Raw genomic sequence first — 23,427 nt, 5'->3', positions numbered from 1 at the left:
AGGAAGTGGAAGAGGAGGCAGAGGGGAAGGATGCAGAACACAGAGGTGACCGAGCTGCACAGGGAGGTGGCTAGACCCGGCACGGGGTGCGAGGGTCTCGTCAGGATGCCATCCATGTTAGGGATCATCTGATTCAGGTTTGTTTCGACTGAGCCCCTCTGGCCCAGGAAGAATGGCATGGTATTGAACTCAGTCTGATCTGCCTGTGCTAACATTTCCATTGAAGACATAAACTCTTACCGCTAATGAAGGATGTACCGTCACCGTTGAACAACCCTTGCTCACCTTCACCACTTTATACCTCTTTTGATATACTACCATTAATAAAAGGATGCTCACAGGTCTAGCTTCATGTGTTAATATTCACATGGTGCTCATAAAGGAAAACAGTGCACAGTTACAGGTAGAAGACACCCCAGTGGCCCACTCAGTGCTGTACCCAACCCGATTGTCTCGGTGTTTGGTCATTTCTATGCGGGGGTGCTCCCCTTGTGGCCTGGGGGAGGTGGAAGCGGACTGCTCATTTGTCTCTGCCTGAGTGCTGAGATGTACATGGCAATTGTCCTTGCTTGGAGGTTCCCGTGGAAGCACCTCCAGAGGCTGCTGTACCTGCATCATTGCAGAGGCTGCCTCTGTCACAGGGCCTTGCTGCACAGACACTCCCTCTGTCAGAGGGGCCAAGGAGGCCAAAGATGATGATGGCTCCTCATAAGGACTGGCACCCTCACCCTCTTAGTGACATCCTCAGCCCTTGCTTGGTGCTCTGGATGGCTGGAGGGGAGCACCAGCTGGTGGCACACATCCTGTGTACGGCAGTACACAGTCCCTGCACACACTCCAAGTGCTTCCGTACATGACAGTCCATGAGGCTGCCCACTCTATCAATGGAGAAGCTCATGCAATCAAAGCCCCTGGCCATTGCGGCGCACATAAGCTGGATAGACTCCTCCATTCTCTGTCCATGCTGCCGCACTGCTTCAGGGAACTCCAACATGTGGGAGCACATCTGTTGCTGCTGTTCTAGGCAGAGCCTCCTTTCCATTGACTCCTGAGGCCCTGCATCTGTGCCCAGTGTGTTTCCAGTTAGCTGATTAGCTTTTCCAAATGTTTTTGCTAAAATATGCAAATAGTTTGTAGTTATCATAACTGATTAAAATATATGACAAATGAAGAATTAACAGTGTCAGCTGTGGCTCAGTTGGTAGCACTCCCCCTCTAAATCGCAAGGTTCTGGGTTCAAGTCCCACTCCAGGACTTGAGCACTAAACCCAAGGCTAACACTCCAGTGCAGTACTCAGGAGATGAGATGTTAAACCGAGGCCCTATCTACCTACTTTGGTGGATATAGAAGATCCCATGGCACTAGTTTGAAAAACAGCAGGGGATATTTCAGAATACACAGAATAGATACATTCCGATGAGAAAGGAAAAATTCCAAAGGAGCGGACCCACTATCCATGGTTAACTAAAAAAAGTCAAGATAGTATCAAACTTAAAGGAAAAAGCATATAATTACACAAAGATAGGTGGCAGGTCAGACAATTGGACAGAATATAAAAAACAGCAAAGAATGACTAAAAGATTGATAAGAAGGGAAAAATTAGATTATGAGAGAAAGCAAACAAGAAATATAAAAAACAGAAAGTAAGAGTTTCTGTGGATATTTAAAAAAGAAAAGAGTTAATAAATTGAGTGTTGATCCTATAGAAAGTGAGGCTGGAGAATTAGTAAGGAGATGGTAGATGAACTGAACAGATATTTTGCATTGGTCTTCACTATAGAGGATACAAGTAAAATCCCAGAAATAGCTGTAAATCAGGAAATTGGAGGGAGGGAGGAACTCAAGAAAATTACAATCACCAGGGAAGTGGTACTGAACAAATTGTTGGAGCTGTGGGCTGACAAGTCCCCGGGTCCTGATGGACTTCATTCCATGGTCCTAAAAGAAGTGACGAGTGAGATAGTTGATGCGTTGGTTTTAATTTTCCAAAATTCCCTAGATTCAGGGAAGGTTCCATTAGATTGGAAAACAGCAAATGTAACTCCTTTATTCAAAAAGGGAGGGAGACAGAAAGCAGGAAACTACAGGCCAGTTAGCTTAACATCTATCATATGGAAAATGTTAGAAGCTATTATTAAAGATATTATAGCAGGGCACTTAGAAAAACTTCAAGGTAATCAGGCAAAGTGAACATGGTTTCATGAAAGGGAAATCATGGCTGGAATTTTACGTTGGGTGAGCCTGCCTCTGCTGGGACTGGGGTACTACGCTGGGATTTTTTGCTCCCCAGGCCCTTAATTGGTCTTGGGCAGGACTTCCACTTCCTTGAGGCAGGAAGTCCCACCTAATGGAGCGGTAGCCACTGCTAGGACTACACGCAGCCACCACAGCAAGAGGAAGGACGACCCCGAACTATGTTAAGTTTTTGGGGCCTCGCCGGGGACAATCAGCTGAGCCCCGGTGAGGCAAGGGGGTCGTTTGGGGGCTGGGGGGAGAGTGTTGTGCGTTGGAGGCAGTTCGGGCTTTGGGGGCAGCTCTTCTTGGGGCACAGGGTGCCCGATCAGGAGGCCCCCACCTCCGCCTCAGCCCGCAAGAAGGTCGCCTGGTTTTACCAAGCGGAGTACTTGAGGCCTTTGCTGTCCGGCCACCGAGGGTAAAATACCCACAGCAGTGGGAAGTGGCCCTTAAGTTCCAGTTAATTGGCTACTTAAGAGCCTTGATTGGCCTGGGGCGGGGCGGCCATTTCTCACCGCCGCCGCCCCACATAAAAATGCAGCAGGGACGAGAGAGGGTCAGGAACAGCCCACCTCAACTTCCCACTGAATTTTATGCTCCACTCATCAGCAGCCTGCTCATTTGGATGTATTGTACTTAGATTTACAGAAGGCATTTGATAAGGTGCCACATCAAAGGTTATTGCGGAAAAGAAAAGCTCATGGTGTGGGGGTAACATATTGGCATGGATAGAAGATTGGCTAGCTAGGAAACAGAGAATAGGCATAAATGGGTCATTTTTTGGTTGGCAAGATGTAACAATTGGTGTGCCACAGGGATCAGTGCTGGGGCCTCAACTTTTTACAATTTATATAAATGACTTGGATGAAGGGACTGAAGGTACGATTGCTAAATTTGCTGATTACTCAAAGATAGGTAGGAAAGCAAGTTGTGAAGAGGGCATAAGGAGGCTTCATAGGTATATAGACAGGTTAGGTGAGTAGCCAAAGATCTGGCAAATGGAGTATAATGAGGGAAAATGTGAAATTGTCCATTTTGGCAGGAAGAATAAAAAAGAAGCATATTATGTAAATGGTGAGAGATTGCAGAGCTGTGAGATGCAGAGGGATCTGGGCGTCCTAGTGCATGAATCACAAAAGCTTAGTATGCAGGTTCAACAAGTAATTAGGAAAGCGAATGGAATGTAATCATTTATTGTGAGGGGAATTGAATACAAAAGTAGGGAGCTTATGTTTCAGTTATACAGGACATTGGTGAAACCACATCTGGAGTACTATGTACAGTATTGGTCTCCTTATTTAAGGAAGGATGTAAATGCGTTGGAAGCAGTTCAGAGGAGGTTTGCTAGACTAATACCTGGAATGGGTGGGTTGTCTTATGAGGAAAGGTTGGACAGGCTAGACTTGTATCTGCTGGAGTTTAGAAGAGTAAAAGGCGACTTGATTGAAACATTTTAGATTCTGAGGGGTCTTGAGAGGGTGGATGTGGAAAGGATGTTTCCCCTTGTGGAGAATCTAGAACTAGAGGTCACTATTTAAAAATAAGTGGTCGCCCATTTAAGACAGAGATGAGGAGAAATTTTTTCTCTCAGAGGCTCAAGAGTCTTTGGAACTCTCCTGCTCAAAAGGCGTTGGAAGCAGAGTCTTTGAATATTTTTAAGGCAGAGGTAGATAGATTCTTGATAAGCAAGTAGGTGAAAGGTTATCGGGGTAGGTGGGAATGTGGAGTCGTTGTTACAATCAGACCAGCCATGATCTTATTGAATGACGGAGCAGGCACAAGGGGCTGAGTGGCCTATTCCTGCTCCTAATTTGTATGTTCGTATGCTATCCCCAGTGTCCTGGCCAATATTTATTCCTCAATTAACATCACAAAAACAGATTATATAGTCACTAACACACTGCTTTTTGTGGGAGTGTATTGTGTGCAGGATTGGCTGCTGTGATTTCCCCAGTAGAACAGTGGCTACACTTCAAAAGTACTTCATTGGCTGAAAAGTGCTTTGAGATGTCTGGTGATCATGGCAAATGCTATCTAAATGCATTTTTTTCTTTCTTATTTAATTAATCATTGATCCTGGCACATCTAGCTGCTGACATAAGCTCCATTTTTACCAGGACATCAGAAATGGCATTGTGCCTTCTGCCGGAGACACATGTAGCTCACGATTTTAACTCTGTGTAAATGAATGGATTGTAAGTGAGTTAAAATTGGGCCCTCAGTTTCCACCTCCGTTTCTTTGGAAAATACATTTAAAAAAATTCTGCAGCATATCTCTTGATCTGAAAATAACATGGAAGAATTTCCAGGGGGTTTGATGTGCACTGTAGACTCTGCAGTTCAAGCACAGAATTACATAACCCACCAACTTGCTCATACACTTCACCGCACAATTACTTTTCTTAAACAACTAAATTCAGTACAGGACTTAATCACCCAACAAGTTTCTGAGTCCCTTCACCGTACAAGGAAATTTAAAAAAATGAAAATCCAGCCTGAAAGAGAAATGGATTGCCACACAATTGAATTGATGTGAAGAAAGAACACAGAATATTTACATTGAGGACTAAGGTATATCAATATATGCACTGGCCAGACCAGTTTAAAGAGCTTGTGTTATGGATATTTTTATGCTTGGTTGGATTTAGAAAAGGAGTGGAGTAAGAATCTAATTCAGAAAAAGTAGAGACAGTTGCAAGGATAACATTAAATAATGGGATGGATTGGAATTGGATCTGTTTACACAAGTGTGAGGTGATGCATTTTGGCAGAAGGAATGGGGAGAGGCAATATATACTTAATGGCACAGTTCTGAAGAGTGTGCAGGAACAGAGGGACTTGGGGGTGCATGTGAATAGATCTTTGAAGGTGGCAGGATATATTGAGAGTGGTTAGTAAAGCATATGGGATCTTGGGCTTCATAAACAGGCATTGAGTATAAAAGCAGGGAAGATATGCTGAACCTTTATAAAGCTCTGGTTAAACCCCAACTGGAGTATTGCATTCAGTTCTAGTCACCACACTTCAGAAAGGATGTGAGAGTCCTTGAGAGGGTGCAGAAGAGATGTACCAGAATGATTCAAGGGATGGGGGATTTTAGTTATAAGGTTAGGTTGGAAAAACTGGGGTTGTTCTCCTTAGAACAAAGGAGATTGAGGGGAGATTTAATAGAACTGCACAAGATTATGACAGGCTTGCATATGTTGGACAAGGAAAAATTGTTCCCATTAACTAATGGTACAAGGACTAGGGGACACAGATTGAAGGATTTGGGCAAGAGATGCAAGGAGAATGTGAAGAAGAACTTTTTTACACAGCGAGTGGTAATGACTTGGAATTCGCTGCCCACAAGGGTGGTAGAAGTAGAGAAAATCAATGACTTCAAGATGAAATTGGATAGCCGCTTGAAGGAAATAGACTTGCAGGGCTACGGGGATCGAGTGGGGGAGTGGGACTGACTGAATAGCTCTGTGGAGAGCTGGCATGGACTTGATGGGCCGAATGGCCTCCTTCTGTGCTAGAAATGACTCTATCACTCTATGACTTTATGAAAGTGCTCTTAAATGCTATGCCCATTATCGAAATCTTGCAACTCAACTGCACAGATAGCCATGAGGCAGAACCAGCCAATAGCAAGCACAATAATTTTTATTAGCCCACAAGTTACACCTCATTCAAATAAAGAGATAAATGTTTCCTAATGCGAAGATGCCATTTTACTTGAATGATGGTATCTCTGCAGTTCTCTCATATAAACAGTTAGAAGGATCTAGGTTGAAATTTCTCCTCATCAATAATTTTAGCAAAATCTCAAGATATGTTTCCTTAAAATTACCAGCAGGAGGAATTTTACCCGTAACCCATTTGGTGAAATGAGGAAAAAATGTTATGGTTTATTGTTCTTTTAAAATGAAGCATTCTCAAATGATTGAAGGTGCCATAATTATACATGCTACTACAAGTTTGTTTCAGGTGGAGATATAGAGTCAGATGGCAAATGATAGTAGCAGAAATAGGACAGAGAGCTCAAGTTTGGCATCTGTTACCAATAATAATTTAACCACCCAGTGGCCTTGAAAGGGAGTTCCATTGGTTTATGCAAATCAATGTTAAGAGGTTAAACTAATTCACAAAAAAATTCACAGCTCCAGGAGGATGACTATTTTGCTTCAAGGAAACTTACCTCCACAATTTCAACATGTTTCAAATTAGTGATATACAGAACTCTGGCCAATAATGCAATGGCATCATCATATCATTCGGGGCAGAGATATGTGACTTTCAATGCATCTAATGGCGTAACATAGTCCTGTTTACGACAACAGCACTCTGAAATGCCATTCTAGTTATATAGAGGGAGCAAATAAACTACACAGAGACTATGCACAAAGCACACTCAGAGCCTGCAGACACTTGGGCCGGAATTTTATGGGCCCCCTAGGTATGGGAACGGAGGCGGGGGGGGGGGGGGCCCATAAAATAGTGATGGTAGGCCGCTTGGTGGAGTGGCCCTCGCCTTCCCGTCGCCATGTAATTTTGTCGGGGGCGGGAAAGGTCGAAGACCGCCTTCTTGCCCAGAGGCCAATTGAGACCCTTAAGTGGCCTGTTAATAGCCACTTAAGGGCCTCTTCCTGCCGCAGTTGCTATTCTACCAGTGGCGGGGAGGGGCCTCTGCCATATGGGGAGGTGGTCACCCAGTAAAACAAGGCAGCCTCATGCAGGCTTGGGGTGGAGGGCCCTCTCCATGGGCAATCGTGGCCCATGGAGAACCCCCGGCTGCAAAGGCCGCTCCTCTGCAAAACACCCCCTGTCCTCAACAACCACCCCCATGCCACCCGTCCTTCGCTGGGGCCTGTCAGACTGGCCCCAGCGACCCCACCACACTTCCCGAGGCTCCAGGGATGGTCCTGGTCCTGGGCCTGTTGTAGTACCGGCAGTGACAATCGCTCCTGGTGGCACTGGCGATACTACAGAGCTGCTGGACCTCTGAGAGGCTGGCAGCTCTGGGAAGTGGGATCCCAGTCCGTAAAGGGACGGGGACCATAGCGCCAGGTAATTAATTTCCCGAGCGCCGTTGAATAGAGCCGGGGGGGGTCTCCAAAGTGCTGAGAAGGGGTTCCCGTCACCTTTTAGGCCCGGCGTTGGGACCCACGCTGGCTCCATAAAATTGAGCCCATTGTGTGCAAAGCTCTTTAGGTCCATTAAAGTATTTAAATTGGGGGTCTCCCAATAATGTAACTGGAGTAACTGAGCAGCAATGTTGTCACACATTGCCTGAAATGGGAATTGAAGGAAAGGCCCTAATAAAAAAAACTATCACTCTGCTAGGCCCTTCTTCCCCTTTCTCATCTACCTTTTCCCCCAGTCCCTACCCCATTAAGAAAAATTGTGAGGGCTGTACAGGCAGACAGCAACCCTTTACCTGCTGCTGTTTCTCCAAAATTCCAGTCCCCAATTCCATACCCCAGCATGCCAAAAAGATAAGGTGCACTGGACAAATATATAAATATGCTGATTTCAGTTTATCAGGTGAATTCAGCTCCTTTGTGCAGGCATGATTTCTGGCAGATAGGCACCAGGACTGCTTCATCAGGCCCCTCATATCGGCTCACACGTTATTTTGAAACTGCCTCATATAATTATATATCCATCTGCATCCCTGATTCAACAATCTGACTAAGGTGCTGAACGTGAGAATGTAGGTTGGTCTCGAATATAATTTGGATTAATGTATATTAGTAGGCAGAGTAAAGGGGAATTTTGTCTCTGGCCTGTGCTGCACCTGATTGGCAGGGTGGGGGTATGTGTTGGTGGGTGCTTGATGCAGCCACATGCTTCCCAAAATGAAAAAGTCAATTTTTCAGCACTGATTTCCTTCACAAGGATGTAAGTTATGGATTATGGAGAAAAAGAAAAAACTCATGAAGTTAAGTGAGGAATAGCAAAGATTGACAAAAAGCAAATGGATTGCCAACTAGATAGAAAATATGAAACAGGATCATTCTAGCTGGAAAATGGGGTAAATGGTACAATGAGAGCATGTTAGGGATTTATGAGTGGAGTCAGTGGAGCCAATTTGCAGCCCACACTACTCTGTCCATTCATTTAAGCCAGAAATTTTGCATCACTGTAAATTAGGCTCCCTGATTTTCCAATCTGCACTGTAGGATTTTACAGGTGTACATTGTCAGACCAATGACATTTAAAGTCACATTATATTTCTTTAGGATTTTAGGTCAAAAAAATTAAGATTTATATCCCAGCCTCTAATTTTGCTCATTACTTCTAATTATTACAAAATGTTATTACAGTATTGTTTTCATTAGCTATGGTACAATTTTAAAGATATTTAGACACATCACCGTGGAAATTATGTGGGGTAATTTCCCAATCTCCTATCATAAGTTAGATGGGAGATCAACTTAACCGCAGCCTACTTCCTGAGACACAGCACAAACGGCCATTTTTAGCTGTTTCTCGGGAGGGGGACTTCTGCCGATTTCCCTGTCAAAGAATCCTGATGGAATTTCAAGATCTTTAAACTTATTCTTCAGACAATGAGCCATAATTTGCTGTATCAGGGTACCTAGCGGTATCTGCCATTAACTTAGACCTGACCTTGCATATTTAAGTATTTAAATTGTTTGCGTACTAGGTTGCTACATGTCGCAGTGAGAGAAACAGGATACCTGAGACCTGAGTGAACAGGGAAAGCAACTGTATCTGCTTAACCAATCGGATTGATAAAAAACTTGCATTTGTATAACGCCTTTCATTATCTCCGGAGATCTGAAAGCACTTTACAGCCAAATAAGCACTTTTGAAGTGTAGTCACTATTGTAGTGTAGGAAACACAGCAGCAAATTTGCACACAGTAAGCTCCCACAAACAGCAATGTGATAATGACCAGGTAATATTTTAGTGATGTTGATTGACAAATAAATATTGACCAGGACACCAGGGAGAAATCCCCTGTTCTTCTTTGAAATAGTGTTATTGGATCAAAACAGATTGTAAGAGCTTTTATAAGTCCATAAAAAGGAAGAGCGTAGCTAAAGCAAACGTTGGTCCCTTAGAGGTAGAGACAAGAGAAATCATCATGGGGAATGAGAAAATGGAAGAGACATTGAACAAATATTTTGAGTCTGTCTTCACAGTAGAAGACACAAGATCCATATCAGAAATAGGCAGTAACCTAGGGGTTAAAAAGAGTGAAGAAATTAAGGAAATTGATATCAGCTGAGAAAAAGTATTGGAGAAACTTGAGGGACTAAAATCTGACAAGTCGCCGGGACCTGCCATTAACTTAGGCCTACACCCTAGGGTTCTAAAAGAGATAGCTGCAGAGATAGTAGATGCGCTAGCTATAATTTTCCAGAATTCCTTAGATTCAGGAATGGTCCCATCAGATTGGAAGTTGGCAAATGTTACGCCGCTTTTCAAGAAAGGAGGTAGAGAGAAAACAGGGAACTACGGGCCAGTTAGCCTAACGTCAGTCATTGAGAAGATGCTGGAAACTATTATTAAGGAAGTCTTATCATTGCACTAGGAAAAATATTGTATGATTAGAACAAGTCAGCATGGTTTTACTAAAGGAAGATCCTGTTTGACAAATTTATTAGAGTTTTTTGGGGATGTAACTAGTCGAGTAGATAAAGGGGAACCAGTAGATGTAGTATACCTGGATTTCCAAAAGGCATTGGATAAGGTGCCACATAAATGATTAATAGGAAAGATAAGGGCTCATGGTGTTGAGGGTAATACATTAGCGTGGATAGAGGATTGGTTAACAGACAGGAAGCAGAGAGTGCGCATAAATGGGTCAGTTTCAAGTTGGCAGGCAGTGAATAGTGGGATTACACAAGGATCAGTGATGGGGCCTCAGCTATTTACACTCTATAATAATGACTTGGATGAAGAGCCAGAGAGTAATGTATCTAAGTTTGCTGATGACACAAAGCTCGGTGGAAAGGTAAGCTGCGGGGAGGATGTAGAGAGGTTGCAAAAAGATATATGGATGTTTAAGTGAATGGGCAACAAGATGGCAAATAGAGTATAATGTAGGAAAGTGTGAAGTTGTTCACTTTGGTCATAAAAATAGAAGAGCAGGATATTTTTTAAAAGATGTGAAACTGTTAAGTGTTGATGTTCAGAGAGACTTGGGGGTACTCATACAAGGAATGCACAAAGTTAACATGCAGGTGCAGCAGGCTATTAGTAAGGCAAATGGCATGTTGGCCTTTATTGCAAGGGGATTGGAGTACAGGAATAAAGAAGTCTTACTAAAATTGTACAGGGCTTTGGTGAGGCCGCACCTGGAATACTGTGTGCAGTTTTGGTCTCCACATTTGAGAAAGGATATACTTGCACTGGAGGCCGTGCAGCAAAGATTTACGATATTGGTCCCTGGGATGAGAAGATTGTCCTATGATGAGAGGCTGAGTAAATTGGGCCTATATTCTCTGGAGTTTAGAGGAATGAGAGGCGATCGAATTGAGACATGCAAGATTCTGAAAGGGTTTGATAGGGTAGAAGCTGAGAGATTGTTTCCACTGGTTGGGGAATCTAGAACACGGGGCCACAGTCTCAGGATAAGGGGTCAATCATTCAGGACTGAGATGAGGAGAAATTATTACACTCAAAGGGTTGTGAATCTTTGGAATTCTCTACCCAAGAGGGTTGTGGATGCTCCATCATTGAATACATTTAAGGATGGGATAGATAGATTTGTGGTCTCGCAGGGAATCAAAGGATATGGGGAGTGGGCAGTAAAGTGGAATTGAAGCCCAAGATCAGCCATGATCATATTGAATGGCAGAGCAGGCTGGCTGGGCCATATGGTCTATTTCTGCTCCTATTTCTTCTGTTTTACATCCACCTGAGAGAGCAGACAGGCCTTGGTTTACCACCTCACCTGTAAGATGGCAACTCCAACCATGCTGCTTTAGAATGCCAAGCTAGATGTTTGCGCTAAGGTCTCTGGGGTGGGACTTGCACCTACAACCTACTGATAGGGAGGCAACTGTGCTACTGCCTGAGCCACAGGTGACATGCAAATCAAAATTGCCAAACGATTGTAGGATTTTAGGTGGCCGATAAGGAGGTGTAAATTACTGTAGATAAATTCAATGGGTTGAATTTTATCAGCGCGCCGCAAATCGCGTTAGCACACTTCGATGCAGTGGTCTTCAGGCACGAATGCGCCATCGCTGAGCCCCCGTGATATTTTGCGCAGGGGCTCATTTAAGTGGAGGGGGCAGAGAGGCCAGCCCCGGTGACATAGTGGGGGCGGCCGTTCCATCCCCAGCAACGGCGTCTGGTGCCACCGCGCGACTGCAGCCCCATTTTTAAAGCGTTTCAAGCCCTGCAGTTTAATTTAAATTTTTAAAGGTTCCGCTGGACAAAAATTGAACATAAAATTTTATTTAAACTTTGAATCCCCTTTCACGCCCCCAGCTGAGTTCACCATAAGTAAAATGACCTATCCCACCTGAAAACCACTTTTTAATATGCCGACATTTCACCCCCCCCCCACACCTTCAGCACCTTTGACCCTCAACGCCTTCCCTCCATCCCGACAACCAATTACAATAGTTCTCCCCCTCTTCCCCACTGCCCTGAAATTTTCAATCCTTCCCCCCCTCCCCACCAGTGTCACGCCTCGGAAATCTGAACAGAGTTCCGGAGGCACGGGACTTCCGGCTGGCGGCCATAAGATCAGCATGGGACAATCGCTGGGACAAGGTAAGTTGATTTTAATATGTAAATGAAGGCCCCGCTGCCCAGTGGCAGGGGTACCACACCAAGGCCTCACCACCACCGACCACCGGTAAAATGTGGCAGGCCCTTCTCAGCGTCGGGGGTCATGGCGGGCCTCTCCTGGAAGAACTTTCCGGCTCCCCGCCATGACCCCCAACACCGGAGGCCTCATAAAATTCAGCCCAATGTCAAATCAGGTACAGAATGAGAAATGGAGAAGGAAAGATTGTATTAAGGAAGAAAGAAAAACACAATGAAGGAATAGTTAATTTGCAGTGCCGGAAAGGTTGGTTGGCAATAATTAACACTTACCACATTATTAAAAGGGTGCAGAGGCTTGAAATTACTTAATTTAGCTTCTCATGACAATTTTAGTTTGTACCTACTGCGAAAATACAGCAACAGCACATCATTCAATCCATCCCAATATTGAGGCAGTCAGCAAGATGCCATTTTCATAAAGCTAACAGCGGAGCAACAACAACATTTAGATATCCACATTTAATATCTGCCCCCGCCTAAAATTGCTGTACCATTTGCGCATAAGTAACGGCAGGTTCCATTAATTTCACTGTTATTTAGACAACAAAATCTGGGCTATTATCTTAGGTTTAAGTGCAATAAAAATCCTATAACTAACTGAGAGCTCAACACAGATGTTCAGTCAAACCATAAATATAAAACAAAGATGATACGAATGCAAGAATACTGATTGTTATCTTTAGGTGATATGGTAAATTAGGAATTGTTCTCTGATTCCATTAATTTATTTAACTCTATTTTATGAAATCACCCACTAGAAATTTACAGAAAATAATTTTTGGAGCAAAACCCACATATTTTCAACATTGCAAATGGCTTTCAGCACTCAAATGGTAAAACATCTTACAGCATCTTCAGAATGGACCACTTCTCTGCTGCAGTTTCTGGCATTTCATTTTGATTTCTCATGCATATACAGTGCTTTATTCCCTTGGGGCTTTCATTCCAATACATAAACGCCCACGATCTCCACTCCAGAGCCCTGCAGACTGCATAATGATCCTAACTATTGGAACAAGGGTCACTACAAAATGACAAAATGAAATGAGGCATCTGCCAACCTAAATGGAGGTGACTTTCAGTATAGGGGTTTCCACTATAATCTTGGTGTTCTCTGGTACTCCAGGGCAGGGTCTGTGCAAATTAGTGATCCGAGGAACATCTTACAAAACATATTAATATGGGCAGCCTACTAATATCAAAATGTAGTATGCATTTCTTATTTTCATTAAGGATGCAGCAATTTCAATTTTTCTTAATAAATATCACTCTCGCAATTTCTTTCAGCACTTTAATGCTCCAAAACAAAAATATTTTCAATTTTTCCAGCATGCTTCCCCCCCCCACTTTCTTACCTGTAGCTAGTTGCTTATTTCTGATTATGAATAGGCACTACTGTATCCTAAACAACACGGATGTAGCCTAAGGAACTCGGCACCACAATTGGTTGAGACAGCTGTCACAGACATTCGGCTCATTTTAATATTTTTATGTACAGTGCTGTAATTAGTGCAGGCTTCACCAAAATTGCAACGATGACTGAAAATGGCATTTAATATTGCTTTCCACCATGGTCATGATATAATGTGACTTCTGGCACAAAATGTTATTGGAGCTGCCATTTTTAATCCAATGCCAAGGAGAAATAGCTAAAGATATGGGTGCACCCTACTGGGTTTACCTTAGATGTCCCAAACACTAAATTATAAAGTGCAGATGGAATACAAGCATTTTTAGCAAGAGGAAAAAGCCATTTTTAAAATTCTTTCATGGGATGTAGGTGTTGCTGGCAAGGCCAGCATTTGTTGCCCATCTCTAATTGCCCTTGACAACTCAATGGCTTGCAGAGGGCATTTCAGAGGGCAGCTAAGAGTCAACCACATTGCTGTGGGTCTGGAGTCACATGTAGGCCAGACCAGGTAAGGACAGCAGATTTCCCTCCCTGAAGGACATTAGTGAACCAGATGGGTTTTTATAACAATCAATGATAGTTTCATGGCACTATTACTGAGATTGGCTTTCAATCCCAGTTTGATTAATTGAATTGAAGTTCCACCAACTGCCATGGTGGGATTTGAACCCATGTCCCCAAGGCTTTAACCTGGGCCTCTGGATTATTAGTCCAGTGACATTACCAATACGCCACAGTCTCCCCTGTGAAAAGGTTTCAGGGATATGACAAGAAACCTGTGTTGAAAATATGTGGTTTTTACTCCAAAAATTATTTTCTGTAATTTCTTAGTGGGTCATTTCATAAAATAGAGCTAAATAAATTAATGGAATTGGAAAACAATTCATAATTTGCTGCATTACCTAAAGATTCTTGCATTGTATCATCTTTGTTTTATATTTATGGTTTGAGAGAACATTAGTGTTGAGTTCTCAGTTAGCTATAGGATTTGATTTGCACTTAAACCTATCTGATTTCTTGCCATATCCCTGAAACCCTTTTTCTTTCTCCAAACACAATTAGCTACCTTTTGAACTAATTCTCTTATTAAAAATATTTGCAAACTATTCTATTCTGGTACTAAAGAGAAAAACAAATGGGTTTCCAGCTGCACAGAAAAGGCACAGCCATTGATCAGGAGGGAGTACTGATGCCAAAGAATTACTGTCCAACCAATACTACTAGAATTACATTTCCATATGGGGTGGAAAAGAAGATTCACCAACATTGCTTCCAATTTTATTTTATGAATTTACAGACTAGCTAAGTCATCCTTTGCAGATAACTTTCAGTTGCATTTCTGATACAAGGAATTATGCTTGTGTGCATGACCACTCCATAAGCCTCTGCTCAATAGAACCTATTTTAGAATACTTCTAAGAAACCTCTACTACAAGTCTAGCTTTTGAGACGTAGGGCTAATTCATCTCTGAATTTTTGGCTGTTTTGAGGCAGTAATGTCTGCCATCTCAAAACTTCTAATCTAAAATTACCAGAATTATCTTCCGAGACTGCGTTAAGGTCTGATAGGAGCCCATCAATCTCCAGTTAAATGGGTCATGTGGGCGAGACTGAGCCCCAAACTAATTTCTCCAATTTCTGCCCCAAATGCATCCCAATTTATTATTGTCACTGAATAAATTGTTTGATGAGCACTGAGGTATTCCTGAGGCATTGCAGAGACCATTTTGTTTGTTGTATCTGTTACATAGCCTGCATATTGAATTGTTTGGTGCTTTGACGGGTCTGTCACAAGTTTTGCTGCTATTTTTTTTCAGCTTTGTGAGAAGTACACTTTTGGGTGAGGACATAGATCTGCCAATGGGAACCCCTCTATTTTTATGTTATTTACAGATACAGCACTGAAACAGGCCCTTCGGCCCACCGAGTCTGTGCCGACCAACAACCACCCATTTATACTAATCCTACATTAACCCCATAGTCTCTACCACATCCCCACCATTCTCCTACCACCTACCTATACTAGGGACAATTTACAACAGCCAATTTACCTATCAGCCTGCAAGTCTTTGGAGGTGGGAGGAAACCGGAGCACCCGGCGGAAACCCACGCAGACCCAGGGAGAACTTGCAAACTCCGCACAGGCAGTACCCAGAATCGAACCCGAGTTGCTGGAGCTGTAAGGCTGCGGTGCTAACCACTGCGCCACTCTTTTATGAAAAAGAGGAGGTTGAGAATGTGGAAGAGGCCAAACAAGAGGCACTTCAAATGGGACATCACAGTGTGCTAAAACAAGAATTAACAATGCTTATGGTGTGCTCCAGGTGCCTGAATAAATATGGTGCAGCACTGAAAAGCAGCTTAGCAACAGTCTCCAGAATCAATACTGTGTACTACATAAAATCTAGATGAAGAAAGGCTTGCTGTACTGGAAACTGAAGGTGATGGTGATTACTACTGGCAGTTGCACAGGAAGGAATGGATATGAAACAAAACAGCCAGCAGCCAGCAACCAGAGAAAGGTGGAGACAACATGACCCAGTGCTTTCAATGAATAAAAGTTGACGTACCAAATAAAATTACTTCACACCTGCCTGCTCTCACTCCTCACAAAATAATTTACTGTCAAAGGTTTTGGCCTATTTCTTTCATAAGTCTACCTTTCCCCTACCATCATTCAGGTACAAAAAATAAACAGGTATGCACAAAAATGTACAAAAAATAAACAAATATGCACAAGAATGTATTTATCTAAAGCTGTCAACTAAACATGCACTGTCCATAACTACTTCTTACCATAGTATCTCCCTTTTATTCCAGTAACTTATTTGATGTAGCTCCTAATCTACTAGTCCTACGAAAGGCTCCCTGCATAAGATAAGGTTGACTGGTGGGTGGCTGGTGCAGTTCTCCTGGAGCCGTAGGGGTCTACGATTACTCTAATGTTAGTGAAGCTGTTGTCCCAAAGAAATAAGTTTCCAGCTGCTTCTCTTTTGTAGTGTGAGGCATGCCTGGTTCCATGCCTACCTGCGGTTCCCTGATAATGCAGGCATTGGAGGGAAGCGTAAGGAAGAAAACTCATTGCCACTCTCCAGACAGTAGTATCTGTGACCGCTGGTACTGGGCACAGATTCTAAAGTAATATAGGTGTGTGTCATCATAGATTTGTATTTTATAACTGTGGCAAATAAACTGCAATGCTCTGATGAGGTATCTAAATTTATTTTTATGTAATAATTCCTTGAAGGAAGCTAATAATGTATTGCTGATGAATGTTCAAAAGGGAAGAACAGCAATATTTGATAAGATACATGAATTTGAACGATATTCAGACTGGTTGCAATACAAGGAGCATTTAGGTGACAATTTCAAAGGTAACAAAGTTAATAACTTAATGAAACAGAGAGCCATGTCCCATCGCATTTATAGCAGAACAGCATAGGGATGATTTGGCGATCCTGACATTCCCAATGGAGACCATTGTATGAGTTCTAAATTATAAGGCAGCAGAATAATGGTCTGGCCTTGCCGTCTGCATGGAGGCCAGCTCATGGGTAGCATTTAAACACATTCCTCATAAAGACTGAGACATGTATAGGGAAGATTATGAAGGGGACCCTGAGGAATATTGAAAGCATACAGCCCATTAAGGGCTCAAAATTCAACGGCTGTGCCACTTAAAGGCAAATGTCCGCATATCTATGCATGATTAAAATTAATGTGTTCTGTCATTTGTAGACACCTTCAATTTACTTTTCAATGTTAATTGTTTCCACATCTCCTACATTTTAATTGCCTACAATGTCTATAGGTGGCGCTACAATAGGGTTTTGCCATTTAGAGCATCTAGCCTTGGTCATCTTTTCCCTGTAGCACAATCCCATTACTCTACAGCTCCCCTGAATAAAAAAATCCTGGTTTGAGTTTGCATGCTGTTGCTGTAGTGGAGTAGATTTGTCAAGCATCATTTGAAAATATTTGAAGCACCATTTTTTTCTCCGTAACTGAAAATTTTACTGCTCAAAATAAGCATTTAAACAAAATAAAAATATATTTTTGAATGGCTTTACGAACACTTTTAATTGAGACCATGTCTGCCTCAAAAACCTGAGACCAGTTTTTCAAAAGTTAATGGGATTGGGAATGGCTGTGAGTATATTCTTGGAGGTTGGCACTGGGTCCCGTCCCCTCGGACACAACGCTATTTTTGAAGGGCCACTGTGAGGGAGAGAACAGTTCGGGTGCACGCCTCCAATTAAATGCATGTTGAGCTCATTAAAGAGCTCATTAACAGGTTTGTCAATAGCAGTGCGCAATTTCCAATGGCTGGGAACGGGGAAGTTGCCATGTGAGGAATACGACAGGGTTGTGAAGGCATGAACAGTGTGGAGGGCCATGAAAGCTATGGGAAAGGCTGATTAAAATAAAGCAGAGACAGCAAATAAAGCTCAGCTGCTTCTGATGTGCCTCAGTATAGCTATTGCTGCAGCTGGAAGAGTTGCCTTTCTCATTGGAGAGTGGCAGGAAACTGGAGAGGGAAGTGAGACTACGAGCATCAGTTGGGCAGCTGGGGTTGCCAGGGGAAGGCCTGGCAAATGCACAAAGCCCAGTTGAAGGAGCTTGGATGGGAACAGGCCATGCTGACATCAGACAGAGTGGCCAGGATGCGCTGCAGCAGCTGCAACCTCCTGGGCAGCAGGAAGCCAGAGGACCACAGCAAGGGGCTGCAAGGGAGGAAGGTTCTACCCGAGACAGCTCAAGAGTCAGCTACCTGCAAAAGACAGAGCGCCAGTGCCATAGGAGTCTGCGCCTATCTACGCAGATGATCTCGGTCCTGTGTGCTCTGATCTGCAATGACCTGAGGCCTCGGGGCCCACATGGCAGTCCCCTACCTGCAGCCATCAAGGTTTCCATCGTCCTAAACTTCTTTGCAATCAGATTGTTCCAGGGATCTGTTGTGGACCTAGGTGGCATCTCGCAGTCGGCAGCTCATCAGGCCATCAGGGCAGGTCACAGATGACATTTTCAGTAGGGCACTCACTTTGACACAGATGGGCCTGCGTAGGCACAGAGTGCATTAGATCAGCCTCCAATGCTGGATTCCTCCAGGTGCAGGGCATCATCGCTTGCACCCAAGTGGCCATCAAGGCATCTAGTGACGAGCCAGTGAGATCCATCAACAGGACTGGCTTCCTCTCCTTCAACATCCAAGTGGCCCATGACCACAACAACAGCTTCCTCTATGTGCATACTCATTTTCCAGGCATTGGCAATGACTCATCCTCTGCCAGTCCAGGCTGCCTCACACTTCTCTCCATTCCCCAAAGTGCGTGGATGGATCCACGAGGACAAGGGAAATCCCTTGAAGAGATGGCAACTGACCACCCCCCCACGGGAGCCCCAGACAGAGGCACAAAGGCGAAACAACCAATGCCATCTGCTTCAACAAGTTCCGAAGAAGGGTCACTGACCCGAAACGTTAACTCTGCTTCTCTTTCCACAGATGCTGCCAGACCTGCTGAGTGAATCCAGCATTTCTTGTTTTTGTTTCAGATTTCCAGCATCCGCAGTATTTTGCTTTTATTATAATGCCATCTGCTTAGCAGGCCAACCATTGAGCAAGCCATCGGGTTTCTCAAAATGCGATTCAAGTGCCTGGTGCCTTTTAATACCCTCCTGCAAGTGTCTTGGTCACTGTGGTGGTCTGCCGCGCTCTCCATAAATTGGCCCTCCAGAGACGTGTAGATCTTGAGGATGGTGAGGCCCTGGAAGGAAACAGTTCATCAGGGGAAGACTGGAGGTAAGACAGGAGGAGGAAGAGGGGGCGGGGGGGGGGGTCCATAACATTGAACAGAGAGGTGCCCCTGCTACATGATGAGGTGTCATCCTCCTACCACCCTCTGGGAAGAGGACCTCCCTCCTCTCCCTCACAGTCCGCAGCATTAGATCCAGGTTGGCATCGATAAAGCAAGGGTCCGCCTGCCTCTAGTGCCAGCCTTCCAGCTACCCTGTGACATTTTGCTTCCCTTTGGTGCAGTGGAAGTCAGATCTCTCCCTCAGGACAACAAGCAGCCTCAGTGATGGCTGCCGTGAGCGTCTACATGAGCCCCACACTTGATCTGACCCACTGACATGTTTAATCCCACTGGCTCGAAGAGAACAGGAAACATGTCTCCATACCAATTAAGCGCTTACCAATTTGAATCAGTTTCCCCCAAGAAGTTGCCAAAACCAGACTCAGTTCCTCTTTCCTAATGCCATAATGAAAATCCAACCCTTGGACTTTGAATGAATATTTTTACCTCACAACACTTTTAATCAAATCTGTGCAGTCTGAGCACATGCAGTTTACAGAATTTTCCAGCAAATAATCTGTACATTAGCAGGAATTGAAGTGTAGAAAGGTACATTCCCTCATTCTCAGGATTTGAGAGGAACTTTGCTTTACACCTGCGAAAATTACATTGTTTACAACACACAAACAGTCCATTCTACTTGTAAAATGCAGATTCCACAGTAATATAATTCATTGCTAAAAGAAGCATAAATAATTTACTATACAAGAGAGTATAAAAAATAATTTGCTTAGTATAAAGTTCGCATCATGAGACAATACATGTGGCATATTTTTGAACAGATTGATCAAGTCAGGCAGCAACTGTGGAGAGAGAAACAGAGTTAATGTTTCAAGTCTTGACTTTTCATCAGAATTGTCTGACCTAAGTATTTCCAGCATTTTCTGTTTTTGTTTCAGATTTCCAGCATCTGCAGTATTTTGCTTTTGAACTGATTGATAGTTTTCTAATCTGAAAGGCCCTGCAAGATATTCTATCTTGACTGTGAGCTGTCAGCTTTCTTGTCCTGGAGGTACACAATGGACTAGGCTAACTGCCCCTCTATTTAAGGCCTGAAACTACAGCCTATGTGATTGTTGACACATTTTCCAGCCACATCATTATACCAAAGTAAACTTAGTGAGGAATAATGAAAGAACAATTCCGCAAGGTGAACTTAATAAAGAGGTCTTCTCTCTATTGTAGGCATGAATCCTCTTGCTTATTCTCTTATCAACTAGTCCAATCCTTCTACCTTTAACCTTGTAAGTTTGTTTTGCAACTAACCTCTTCTCGCAATTAAATGTGTTTAAAGATGTAATTGGAACTATAAAGCAGCTAAACTAAAAGCTAAGCCATATGGTTTCACAGTTAAGTAGACAGAAAGGCAATGTTTACATATATAAGGCCAAAACATTTCTTCCTGTGAAGGGAATGTCAGTCTGTCATTGCACTGACTGATGATGGCACCTAGCTATCAAAAATATCACACATCTCTTATATCCCTGTATAGCTAGGAAGATGATAAGTTGGCGAATAGCCATGCTGTCTCACATGTGTTTAGGGTCTAGATGTTCCCAAGGCATTTGTATATTTGTCAAAAGATCATTGACAGCAAAAAGAGTAATTAAACTGCTGGTTCAAAAATAAATAGTGGTTTACATGATATTTATAATTCAGAATCTAATAGTGTCTATCTTAGCAGGCCTGTGTATTATACAAAACAAACTTGTCCTGTCACTAAAATGTCACTTTAAAATCTCACTTAGTAACAGTGGCAGCTGTTCTTGTGAGAAGCAACACATGGGAACAGTAACAGTTTTATCATGGCCTCTTTATTGATCATTAGAAAAGCAACAGACTGTAGAGAATGGATTTAAGTCAATTATTGTTTTCAATTGCATTTATTGAAAAAAATGTTCCTGAACCATTTTTAAGTATTGACAAAACCCAGAAATTGCATGAATGATAAATTTTGAATATTTAAGAAGCAATTTTTATTTGTCTATGGACATTTATGTATATAGCAGACTATACAGGATGGATTCTCCTTTTCAGAGCAGAGTGCAGAGCATAAGACTTCCGTCTGCCCCTAAGTATCCACCCAGCCATAACACATTTTCCGAGTCAGGGTTCATTGCATACATGCCATGCTTCGAGTGAAATTCTCACCATCAAGAGCAAGCTCACCTGTGTGAGTTAATGATGGGGACACTGCTGCAGCACCTGAAGCACCAATAAGGAACCATAAAAGGGCTAAAGGCCCCCGAAGATCAAAAGGAAGGTTCCCACTAATGTCTTCACAGCAGACAAGTGTCTGGAGGCAACTGGAGGCCACTACAAGGTTTTCTCCCTCATTGAAGGGGTGGGGGTCGATTTTCAGTAACTGTTTCACGGGTTTACTGCTATCTTCACAAGGAAGCCCTGTGAAGTGATGGTAAGTTCGATGGAAAGGAATGCAATTCACAGCTTGGGTTCTGCTCTCATTGCCATTTCCATATAGTGGGCAGGGAAGGAGCAGCCAGTGGGAAATTACTACTGGGGCAATGAGATGGCATTTTTGGGTGGGAACAGAAGAGTAATTTTTCCTACAAGTCAGAAAGCATCCCAAGAGGGCACTCCTGGTGCCGGCTACCAACACACATCAGAAAAAGTTGCCCACCACAGCCCATGAAGAAATGTGACCACCCCCCCACCCCTTGCCCCAGTGCCCACCCTGAGAAAGAAAGGACAGAAAACCGTAAGATTGCTCTGCCTATAAATCCATGTTTGATGGCTGGCAAAGCTGTCAACTGCCTTATGAAACCCCAACAGTACCTCAATGCTCTCAGTATCCTAATGATAAATGCCATTGAGCTCTTTGGATTTGTCTACATTTTGATCCTTCATCACAGCACAAGACCTCCACCTCCATTTCCAACAACTTTTTTTGAAGTTAAGGCAGCACTGCACCCATGTGCCCCATTTTCTTCTGCTTTTTGACTACCTCTCCTTCAGCGATCTGGTCTTCTTCTCCAGTGATGTCCACAGCCTGGTATTTGTTCATTTTGTAACTTCCTCGGACCCTTGTTCTTGTTTCCTACCTTGACTGATTCAATATTCAGCATCTTACAGATCGCTCCCCTTCACCCTGCCATTGGTGGGCTTGTATTCAGATGCCTGAGCCTCATGTTCTAGAATTTCCTTGGTAAACACCCCCTCATTTAAGCCCCCTCCCCTCTAAACTCTACTTCTTTAACAAAGCTTTTTGTCATGCCTCCCATTATTTCCAGCTTCGGCTTGACCATTAGTTTTTTCTTAAGACTCCATGAAGCATCCAGAGACATTTTTCTACTGTAAAAGCTGTGTATAAAATGTCTGTTGTCATTGCCATCACCTTTGTTGTCAGCTCATATACAGGCAGGTCAGCCATTAGATGTGGTCAATGTTTCAGACCTGTGACCTTTCATCAGAGCTGAGAAACATTAGAAATGTAATAGGTTTTGAGCAGGTTAAAGAGGGGAGGTTGGAAGAACAAAAGGGAAGATCTGTGATAAAATGGAGGGCAGGAGAGATTAAGTGACAACAGCCTTCATGGTATAAAGCCAAAGGGAGTGGTAATGGGACAAGTAAAGAAACAAAAGGTATGTCTAGATGAAGTATGAATGGCAGGATAGCAGCCATCCGAATGCAAAGCAAAGGGATTAAAAAAACGAGAAAAAAATGAACCAACGAAAAAATTAAACAAAATGGGGCTGAGGTTAGGACCTAAAATTGTTGAACTCAATGCTGAGTTCAGAAGGCTGTAGAGTGCCTGGTCAAAAGATGAGGTGCTGTTCCTTGAGCTTGTGTTGAGCTTCACTGGAACACTGTAGCAGGGAAGACAGAAAGGCTAGAGTGGGAGTAAGGTAAAGTATTGAAATAACAGACGACAGCAAGCTCAGGGTCACGCTTGTAGACTGAATAGAGGTGTTCCGCAAAGTGGTCACCCAGTCTGGTCTCACCAATGTAGAGGAGATCATATCGTGAGCAGCGAATACAGTATACCAAATTGAAAGACGTACAAGTAAAGCACTGTTACATAAGACCATAGGAACATAAGAAATAGGAGCAGGAGTAGACCATATAGCCCGTTGAGTCTGCTCCACCATCTTATATGATCATGG

This window comes from Heterodontus francisci, chromosome 27, assembly GCF_036365525.1.
Source record: "Heterodontus francisci isolate sHetFra1 chromosome 27, sHetFra1.hap1, whole genome shotgun sequence".
In the NCBI taxonomy this organism is placed as follows: domain Eukaryota; kingdom Metazoa; phylum Chordata; class Chondrichthyes; order Heterodontiformes; family Heterodontidae; genus Heterodontus; species Heterodontus francisci.
This window is presented reverse-complemented; position numbering follows the sequence as displayed.